We start from the raw sequence: 11960 nt of genomic DNA, 5'->3' as shown, positions 1-11960 counted from the left end.
CTTGCCCGGAAAGAGTCGTAAGCGAGAGTTGTATAACAACACCGCTTCACCCACTTTGAATTCTCTTCTTACAATGTGTTTATCATGGGCTCTTTTGGTGCGTTCCTTGTAAGATAGGGCAAGATCATACGCTGTACCTCGGAACTCATCCAACTGACTCAACTGCAACAGTCGTTTTTCACCTGCAAGAGCAAAATCAAAGTTCAGTGCCTTGGTCGCCCAATATGCTCTATGCTCTAATTCTACGGGTAGATGACATGCTTTACCAAAAAGTAACCTATATGGTGTAGTGCCTATAGGTGTTTTGAACGCAGTACGATAAGCCCACAAAGCATCATCTAACCGAATGGACCAGTCCTTTCGATTCACATTAACCGTCTTTTCTAAAATCCTCTTAATCTCTCGATTGGACACTTCAACTTGTCCACTAGTCTGAGGGTGGTATGGAGTGGAAACTTTGTGGGTGACACCATATTTGCCCATCAGTTTATCAAAAATTTTGTTGCAAAAATGGGTGCCACCATCACTTATGATTGCACGTGGTGTACCGAATCGATTAAAAATGTGTTTTTTCAAAAATTTTAACACCACTTGTGCATCATTCGTGGCACAAGCCTCCGCCTCCACCCATTTAGATACATACTCTACTGCCACCAAAATAAATTTCTTTGTAAAAGACGCAGGAAAAGGACCCATAAAATCAATCCCCCACACATCAAATATTTCACACTCAATAATGTTATTCAAAGGCATCTCATGACGGTTAGAAATATTACCTGTGCGTTGGCATCTATCACAATTGAGAACATACAAACGAGCATCCTTAAAAAGAGTTGGCCAATAGAAGCCACATTCGAGTACCTTAGATGCCGTCCGTATGGGTCCAAAGTGACCACCTACCTCACGGTCATGGCAGTGGTTCAGAATTTGACTGGTTTCCTCCTCCGCTACACATCTCCTTATCATGGCATCTGCACAGATTTTAAACAAAAACGGTTCCTCCCAAAAATAATATTTCACGTCAGAAAAGAATTTCTTTCTTTGGTGAAACGATAAATTTGGGGGAGGTGTGCCAGTGACAAGAAAATTTGCGAAATTGGCATACCAAGGGCACGCATTTACCTCAAACAATTGCTCATCAGGGAACCAGTCATCTATATCAGTGTTAAAGCCATTAATTCTAACATCCTCAAGCCTAGACAGATGATCAGCAACCACATTTTCTACACCTTTTTATCTCGAATCTCGAGATCAAATTCTTGCAATAGTAAAATCCACCTAATTAACCTAGGTTTCGCATCTTTCTTAGCAAGCAAGTATTTTAGGGCAGAATGATCTGTATACACAATCACTTTAGACAGAACAAGGTATGAATGAAATTTCTCAAAAGCAAATACTATAGCAAGTAGTTCCTTTTCAGTAGTAGCATAATTCAATTGAGCATCATTTAAGGTCTTACTTGCATAGTAGATGGTATGAAATACCTTGTTCTTCCTTTGACCCAGCACCGCACCAACAGCTGTATCACTAGCATCGCACATTACCTCAAACGGTAACTCCCAATCAGGGGCAGTCAGCACAGGTGCTGTCACCAAGCTCTTCTTGAGTACTTCGAATGCCTGCAGACAAGTAGAATCAAAATTAAACTCAACATCTTTCATCAACAAAGAGGATAAAGGTTTAGCAATTTTAGAAAAATCCTTAATAAAACGCCTATAAAAACCCGCATGGCCTAGGAAACTTCGAACTCCCTTTATCGATGAAGGTGGTGGTAGATTTTTGATCACTTCCACCTTGGCCTTGTCGACCTCGATTCCATTCTCCGATACTTTGTGTCCTAACACAATCCCCTCTTGCACCATGAAGTGACATTTCTCCCAATTTAACACCAAATTGCTCTCTTCACATCTAATGAGCACCAAATTCAAATTTTTTAAACATTCATCAAATGAAGAGCCAAAAATAGAGAAATCATCCATAAAAACTTCAAGAAAATTCTCAATCATGTCATGAAAAATAGCGGTCATGCATCTTTGAAATGTAGCAGGTGCATTGCATAGACCAAAGGGCATACGCCTAAACGCAAAAGTACCATAAGGGCAAGTGAAAGTAGTTTTCTCTTGGTCCTCGGGGGCAATTGTGATTTGGTTGTATCCCGAATATCCATCCAAAAAACAGTAAAATTCATGACCGGCTAATCGTTCAATCATTTGATCAATAAATGGCAAGGGGAAGTGATCTTTACGGGTTGCATCATTTAATTTCCTATAATCCATGCACACACGCCAACCCGTAACGATTCTAGTGGGAATCAACTCATTTTTTTCATTGGTAATAACAGTAATCCCACCCTTTTTAGGCACACATTGTACAGGACTTACCCACGCACTATCAGAGATAGGATAGATAATACCTGCGTCCAGAAGTTTGATCGTTTCAGCTTTTACTACCTCTTGCATCTTTGGATTGAGTCTCCTTTGTGGTTGTGCTAGAGGTGAGTACTTATCTTCCATTAGGATTTTGTGCATGCAGATCGAAGGACTTATCCCCTTGATGTCCGAAACTTTCCAAGCGAATGCTCCTCTATGCTCCTTAAGGACTCCCAAGAGCTTACTCTCCATATCGTCTGTCAAAGAAGAGGAAATAATAACAGGCAGTTTATTATTTTCTCCTAAATATACGTACTTGAGATGTGGAGGTAGTGGTTTGAGCTCCAAAGTGGGTGGCTCCTCTAGGCTTGACTTTTGAGGCACTAAATCTTTTCTATCCCCCAATTCCTCTAGTCGAAGCCTCACTTGCTTTCTCCAAGGTGGAATGGCATTCAAATGAGCTACCATCTCCATCCTTTCCTTGTCCAGCTCGTCCTCCTGTTTTTCAGTAGTGAGAGTAGCCTCCAATGGCTCTTGCAATCCATCCTGCACAAAATCACAAACAAGAGAATCTAAGACATCAACGCGAAAACAACTATCATCGTGCATTGTGTGCTTGAGAGTATTAAAGACATCAAAAATAATTTCTTCTTCTCCAACTCTCAGTCTCAATTTTCCCTCGTCAACATCGATCAGTGCTTTCCCTGTAGCCAGAAATGGTCTCCCTAGGATTAAAGGCATCTCCAAATCTTCCTCCATATCAAGTACTACAAAATCTGCAGGAAAAATAAACTTATCCACTTTCACCAAGACATCTTCGATAATCCCACGTGGATACTTGACAGATCTGTCAGCCAGCTGCAATGACATCCTAGTTGGCTTGGGTTCACCCAATCCCAGTCTCCTAAACACAGAATACGGCATCAAATTAATACTCGCACCAAGATCACATAGAGCTTTATGAAAATTAATATCACCAATAATGCAAGGTATAGAGAAACTCCCTGGATCTTTTTGCTTAGGAGGCATCCTGTTTTGAACTAAAGCGGAGCAATTTTCAGTCAAGTTCACAGTCATATGATCTTCTAGCTTCCGCTTGTTTGCTAAGATATCTTTCAAGAATTTTGCATAACTTGGCATATTCAGTAAAGCATCAGCAAAAGGAATGTTAATATGCAGTTTTTTGAATATCTCAAGAAATTTACCAAATTGTGCATCTAACTTAGCTTTTTTCAGTGCTGCAGGAAAAGGTGGGGGGATAACAATTTTACTCGGTGCAATAGGTGTAAAAGTAGAGTTAGAAGACTTACCTCCTTGCTGTTCCACCTCATCCTCACCTTGCTTGTTCTTTTCCTCCTTAGACTCAAGTGCCTTTCCACTGCGCAATTCCACAGCTTTCACATGCTCTCTCGGGTTAGTCTCCGTGTTGCTTGGCAAAGTTCCTTGCTCCCTATTAGCAATTAACTTAGCCAATTGTCCAATTTGATTCTCTAACCCTTTTATGGATGCATCCTGATTCTGAAATCTCGTCTCGGTTGCAGAAATAAATTTAGTCATCATTTGCTCTAAATTTGACTTCTCCTCCCTAGGCGGTTCTGGCTTGAATCCTTGGTGCATCCCATGTGGTGGCCCTCTTTGTTGGCGGTTTTGGTTGTTTTGACCTCCCCACGAAAAGTTTGGGTGATTCCTCCATCCCGGATTATAGGAGTTTGAATAAGGGTCATTTCTAGGACGGTTCTGGAATCCCACGTGTTTTGCTCCCTCAGGCACATAGAATGGATTGCCATCTTGGCAATCCTGCACGTCATGCTCACCTCCACACTTATCACAGAAAATCTCTTGCAGACGCATAACCGATCCACTCGCACTCATCCCATCAATCTTTCTGTTCAAAGCCTCCAACTGTGCTGACACCGCAGACAAATCAGTAACTTGATTAACCCCCGCACCTCGTTTCTGCCTATCAGAATGAGGATGATAGCTGCTAGCAGCCATCTCCTCCAATAATTCATATCCTTCCTCAGCCGTTTTTCTCAGCAAGTTACCACAGGCAGCAGCATCTATCATGGTACGGTTAGAAGTAAGCAGACCGTAGTAAAAAGTTTGAACAACTAACCCAAGAGGTAGCTCATGGTGTGGACATCTCCTCAATAAATCCTTGTATCGCTCCCACGCCTCGTAAAGTGACTCAAGCTCATATTGAGCAAAAGTAGTAATGTCGGCTCTCAGCTTCATAGTCTTCGACGGAGGAAAGTACTTGGTCAGGAATGCCTTCGCCATATCCTCCCATGTAGTGATAGACCCTACAGGCAAACAGTTTAACCACGCCTTAGCTTTATCTCTTAGTGAAAATGGAAATAAACGCAAACGAACAGCATCATCAGACACAGCATTAAACTTAAAAGTATCGCAAATTTCAAGAAAATCAGCTATATGAGAATTAGGGTCGTCAAGTGCACTTCCCCCAAATTGAACAGTGTTTTGAATCATCTGAATGATAGCTGGCTTGATCTCAAACTGGTTAGCTCGGATGACTGGTCTCACGATGCTTGGACGTGCTCCCTCAAGAGACGGTTGTGCATAATCCATCATCGGAATGCGACGTGGTATCTCAACTTGTCTATTGTCACGCTGTTCCTCTCCACGTTCTTGCTCGTGTCTTTCCATCTGTTCTTTGAGTCTTTGTTGCTGTCTTCGTCTGCGGAAAGTTCTTTCGATTTCAGGGTCAAATTCAAGCTCCACGTCGAGTGATCTTCGCATGCACGACAAGAAAAATCTGCAACAGAATAGGAGTATCAACTAACAATAAAATAAATAATACTAAAGAATTTAAATGAAAAATAAAAAATTGTGAATCAACAGTCCCCGGCAACGGCGCCAAAAACTTGATCGAGCCAAACTTGCACAGTGAATAGTCCCGAAATTTGTTTTATAAATGAAAGCTCGATTTAAAATATCGCAAGTGCACGATAGTCAAGTTATAATAAACGTACGTGAATACGAGTATCGATCCACAAGGACTGCGTTACACTATTCTTATTTTCACTTAAATTTCTCTAGCAACGATAGATGGAGTTGGTGATTAAACTAAAGTGAATTTAATACTAAAATGATTAAAATGCAAGAACAAATAATCAAGAAATCAATGATTAAATTGGATGAAAATCAAATGAGAAACGAATTTGTTGGGAATTATCAGTTCACCTACCACTCGTGTTCAGATAATTAGACTCGACTTTTACTCGTGCATTCGACGGAATTCCCTAGACTAATCAATATACTCTGTCGAGCTATATTAATACTAATCATAAACATGCAGTAATCAAGTGTCCTCAATTATTTAACAGTTCACGATTGCATTACGTTCTATGGAATCCACTAGCTTTCATCCGGGTGAACTATTACTATCGACACGTACCCAATTCCGTATGTCTACTAAAATTGTAAGTCCGTGGTTTATACTATGCGATCCTATTGTTAATTAGTCTGTCGAAATCGTTAACAACATGCAATAATCAAAGGAAGATAGCTAGGCTTCGCTTGAAACAAGAAATAACAATAGCATAAACAAATCACTTGTAAAAATGTCAAGAAATAATGTTAAACAACGAGTATGGGTAGGATCCCCTCAAATCCCAACAAATTTAGAGTTTAGCCAACCAAATTCATACTAAAAATCAACAATCTATGCAAGAGAATAAAATACTGAATAATAAAATACTAAATATGACGATGGAAGATGGCTGCGACGCTTGGAATTCTCGAGTTCTTCGAAAGTCTTCCTTACTCCTAGCCTTCTCTCCCAGAAAAAATGATGAAAATATGATGTGTCAGTCTGAAAAACGGCGCCCAATCTCGTGTATTAGGTTAGTGGTCTTGGATAGAGTCCATGAAAATAGAAACAAATCTCGCAGAATCTTGCTGGATCGCGTAACTCGCTAGGGCGGTAGGTTTTGACCGCTGGGGCGAGTGACTCTCGAATAAAAACTTTGAGCCTTCTCTCTAGTCTCGCTGGGGCGGCCACTTTTGACCGCCCGAGCGAGAGATCTTCTGTTAAATTCTCTGGTCCAGGCTAGCAGTCTCGCTGGGGCGGTCAGTTTTAACCGCCCTAGCGAGAGGTCTTCTGTTCGATATCCTCGGTAAGACTAGAATGCTCGCTGGGGCGGTCAGTTTTGACCGCCCTAGCGAGGCTTCTTCGTTGTTGTGCCCATTTTCTGCTATATTTGGTTCCATTCCTACAAAATACCACAAAACACACGAAATCAGTCATATGCTAAATAATGCAAACAAAATGCAAGAATAAACTAGAACAAGCTAATATGATGTATGAATGCGACTCGAAACCAACACTAAAAACACGTAAAAACGAGTTCTATCACACCACTATCCGGCACTTCTGTCACAAGATAACTCGTCTAATACCTGTCATCTAGTATCAAGAGAACAAGTACATCAATCAACTTAATGCAAATATCAATGCAATAAGGTAAAGTATGTGATTTAGGGAAACTCGAGTCAAACCTCACTCGAGTTGTGCAATCCCAACTCAACATTAATTTATACCTTTATCTTCTCGCTCAGAAGAAGAAGAAGTCCCGACTCTGTCTCGGTCCATTCCCAATCTGGTAAGAACAGTTGAATAGGTATAATATCAATACACAATTCAATTCAATACCTGTTCTGATTAATACTCAAATCAAAACACATAATCTGATTAATGTCAATCGACATACGGTATCACAATCCAATCCAAATCAATACCGAATCTGATCAATATCAACCAACTGATGTTTCGACGGCATAACAACACTGTCTCGATAACCCCGTCAGTCCAAACATCACAGATATAATACCAGAACTCATAATCAATATCGATATCAGTCATAATCTCAATAACCATACATATCTGATATGAATTCTCAGTCAAATCGACTCCAAAAATCATAACAATTACATACACAGTCCGTTCTTCAATCTGACTTCGATTCTATGATGTCTAACATGACAAGAACACCATACACGAATTATATCAAATTCCTACAACATCATATTTTCAAATGATACCAGAAATCAATAAAACTTACGTCCTGTAGTAGCTCTTAGCGAGAGGAGTACAGAACTGCGTTTGGATTCAAATTCTGATAATCGGATCGAACAAAATCTCAAATTAAACTCAAATAAAGCTTAAGGGAATTTGAAGGGAATTCTCGCTGATCTTGCTTCTGAATTCGTGAAGAATGAGTTGTATATATATCAAGTTATATGGTGGTGACAAGTGTCCCACTAAATCCAATAATGCACTTTAGCCCCTGAATTCTTCACTATTTACAATTTGGTCCTCAAAACTCTTTTTAATTCCATTTCAATCCTAATTAATCACAAAATTTATGGAATTTAATTCATACTTCCAAAATTCGTAATTAAATAATCTCGGATTAAAATGATATAATCTCGGGCCTTATAATTCTCCCCCTCTTAGATACGATTTCGTCCTCGAAATCACAGGTAATCAAGTCAGATATCAACACTAAACGTATACAAGAGGTAAATCAGAAAACTTATCTCAATGAATCAATTCTGAAATTTCAATCTCATATCAGATTCTGTCTTTCAGATATTCTCATTGACCTACTGACAATCTTACTATGTTTTCAACAACAGGATAATCTTCATTCTGAATTCTCTTACTTCTACTGATTCTGATTCCAATCTGGAATAAGAATTCACTAAGTACAATGTCATAATATTTCTCCAATCCTTCTGACAGAATCAATCTCGTATTACTGGCTATACAACGTCCGTATAACCCAATCTACAGCTCATCACATATCAGGACCATCAGCTATTATCAAATCTGTTTATCTCAATCAAAGACATATACTGTCTTCAGCTTCAAATACCAATCGTCATCATCCGACGTTGGTTTCTTAAATCTGTCCATTCTGAACTGTCTTAATAATTATTGTCATACAGGAATTCATACAGTGACAATAATTCATAACAACTAGTGCTAACATCCAGCACTAAAGCTGTATAGTGCTAATATCCAGCACAAAGCTGTACCAAAATCTTCCAATATTTGGTTAGTACATTCTGAATGTCTGTCAATCTGTAAAACAATCTAAAAGAAGCTCATGATATACTCTATTACAGGTACCAAATCAATCAAAAGTCACAATCTGATATAATCTGCTGTGGCATTCTGATCTTTCTGACCACTTTTCTGACATCGATCTATGTCAGTTGGTCATGTTTGTACGTTATCTGGTACAAACTAATAGATATAGATTGAACAATCTGTCAATCATAATCATATCATATCATATCTGGAAAGTATTGAAGTAATCTCATTATGAAATTCATCGAATTATACTCCCCATTTCTCGTCAGAACTATACAATTTCTGTAATAAATCTTCTGATTTCTATCTTTCTGTCTTCATCAGTCAACGATTTAGACATTTCAATATAAATTCTGACATGACTGATTTCCTCTGTTTATATCAAAACTGTCCATTCGAATTATCACACATTTCCTGTTATCAGAATAATACTGAATCTACTACTGTGCGCATTTGACAATACCTGTCATTCAAATTCGAATATCTGACCCAAACAAATCAGCTAATAATATAAAATAAAACATTACCTACCTGGTATTCGGCTCTGACACACTGTTCTAACTATCAAAATCAAGTTCTGAACAGTCTGATTCAATTTCTGAACTGCTTATCATCTCAACGGTTCATAACAATCGATATCAAACACAGACTTAGAATGATAATAATATCAGATCAGATTCAAAATATCAATACGCAATACTGATCTAATAACTGCAAAAGACGCAATCTCTGACATTTCTGACATCTCTGAAATTCTATCATATTCAATGCCATTCTCAGTCACTGATCCCTGTCTCAACAGTACTATAATTCAGTCAGTATACTATCTTCAGATATCATAGACTCTGAATACAATCTGTCACAATCGAGATTCATATCTGAACAATTCTGTATACCACAATCTCAGTTCCCAGAATATTCAATTCAATCATACGCTGCGAATATATCAAAATGTCATAGATAAAACGAGCATAATGTCTTCAGAATATTACTGAACACAGGATTCATCAACCCATCATTGGAACTGAAGTACTTTCCAGAGAAACATATAATCAAATGTAACTCTAACTTTTAGACAATAATTCTTTCAACTGATTTCTCACTTCTTTCAATTCAATCAGTATCGGTCTATAATAAATTATAAAATGAAACCAATACCTGGAATCAAATCAAAGCTGAAATCACTTTTCCTGATACAGAACCACCTGAAATCTCATCTGAAGGACTATAGCAAACTTCTTGCTATTAGTAAATCAATTCATGATAGGCTCAGCTTCAGTCATCAACTGAATACATAGGGAATTATTCCATTCCTTTCGATAGTCATCGAATCATACATAATACGGATATCAAGGAATTCAAAAATCAAGAATCCTTACCGTATATCATTTATTCCTTGGCCATTTCAGGTCCAAATCTTACCATCTCCTGGCAAGAATCTATCATAGCTCTGTACTTGTTCGATATATCAATATCCATTATGCAGTCATCATCAGACAATACAAGTACAATCTAGTCTAATTCAATCTTATTCTCAACTTACTGCAGTATATGACATATCACAGAATATCACTGATATTAAATTCTTTCCCCAAAAGGTATAAAAGTCAATACTACAGTAACACAGACTCAACAGGTAAAGCGTATATCAGTGCCACCCAATCCAGGATAATCATACTGATTGCATTAGTATATATCAATACATATGCATCATAATCCTAAAGGAACAATACCTGCCACTATATCATCAAGTGTGTCCTGGGTCTGTTCCTTGATCACCATATCCAGATGATCTAGCTCCCTGAAATCCTCGGGAACCTCTCAGTTCTAGTACTCCTTTGGTTGTAATCCACCAACTTCTGACAGCTTCTCGTAACTGAGGGAATACCAGTTTAACTCTCTGTTCATCTGTACAATCGAGTAAATCAAACAGTATTTCTATGTCATCAAACCAGTTTTCATACTCTTCAGACGTCCCGATACCACTCAGAATCGGCGGCTGAAATAACTGAAACTCTTTCAATTTAATTTACATCTAAATTTCTGATACATCTATCTGATCAGACGAAGTACTACCCCTTTCTGAAAATCTTCTACGAGGTATATCTGATGATCACAGGAATCAGTAATCACAAGAGATAATCAATCCCAATCCCTTTCTGATCAGCTTACCTTCTGATCAAGAATTGGTTCTGATTCATTTTCAAATCAGATATATTACCAAATCAATTCAGATATTCAGGTAACATACATTTAAACGCAATAAAACATGCTGGCATGCTAGCATACTCAATGTAAATCAACATGATACTATATCACATGCTAGCAATCAAAAGCAGGAAAGAAAACTCAGTCTACCCCGCTCACTCTTTTCTATCTCAGTGCTAAGGAACCTACAGTTCAAGGACCTACAGCTCTGATACCACCTGTTGTGGGGATCCGGACGCTAATCATCTTCTTAATCATCGTTGGGAATAAATAATCAAGTATAATAAACAGGGTCTACATTTTTTTTTTTTTTTTAAATTACACAGCGGAAACATAATGTAATTAAATTCAAATTACATATTAAACATAACATACAATTATTGTATGATCTACAATAATCCGACTAGGTTCAACTATAAGTCAGTGCTGAACCCTAAGTTGCTTCAAAGTCCGAATCTCCACGCTATCTAGTCCAGCCTCGTTCTCTTCTTGACCCTGATCCTAGCCCACCTGTTGCCATGCACACATACAAACAAGACAACAGCCAGATAACTCCGGTGAGATATAAATATCCCAGTATAAATCATGTATACATGCAATCATATAAATCATATAAGAGCATAATCATATCCTATATCAACATCATGATATAAATCAATATAAATCAATTACAAGAATAAATCATATTCTAAACATGTACCCTAATCAGGAACATAATTCAATATCAAGAATAAATCCTATTCTAGGCATGTACCAATATCAGGAACATAAATCAATATCAAGAATAATTCCTATTCTAAACATGTACCAATATCAGGAACATAATCAATCTCAAGAATAACTCTATTCTAAACATGGACCAACATCTGGAACATGATCAGTATCAAGAATAATTTCTATTCTAAATATGTACCAATATCAGGAACATAAAAGGACAGGAACCATATTCAGGAACATAAATCCGTATTAATCAATACCATAAGATATAACTGTCACTCAATCCCGTGACTCTACTTTTTAGACTAGACTCAATCCTAGTCTAGGGATCCCGGTTTCCAGATGTGGTATTCCTATATCGAATTCCGTAAAGGATGGAACCATAATCTCTATTGCTCGATATAACCAGTGCCCTGGTATTCCTATATCGAATTCCGTAATAGAAGAATTCCAATACCCTTTACTCGATATAACCAAATATGGTGTTCCTATATCGAATTCCGTAATAGATTCCATTACTCGATATAACCAAACATCCAGTGTCC

The 11960-nt window shown here is 38.0% G+C and overlaps 1 non-coding gene across 1 annotated transcript; it reads left to right on the top strand.

Moving 5' to 3' along the window:
- The first annotated feature begins 4494 nt into the window (after positions 1-4494).
- LOC140818910 (small nucleolar RNA R71) lies at positions 4495-4601 on the top strand. The gene has a single exon (XR_012115139.1). It is a non-coding gene; the product is annotated as a small nucleolar RNA R71 (small nucleolar RNA).
- The last annotated feature ends 7359 nt before the right edge of the window (positions 4602-11960 follow it).

The sequence above is a fragment of the Primulina eburnea genome, chromosome 17, assembly GCF_022965805.1.
Source record: "Primulina eburnea isolate SZY01 chromosome 17, ASM2296580v1, whole genome shotgun sequence".
NCBI classification, from domain to species: Eukaryota; Viridiplantae; Streptophyta; class Magnoliopsida; order Lamiales; family Gesneriaceae; genus Primulina; species Primulina eburnea.
This window is presented reverse-complemented; position numbering and strand designations above follow the sequence as displayed.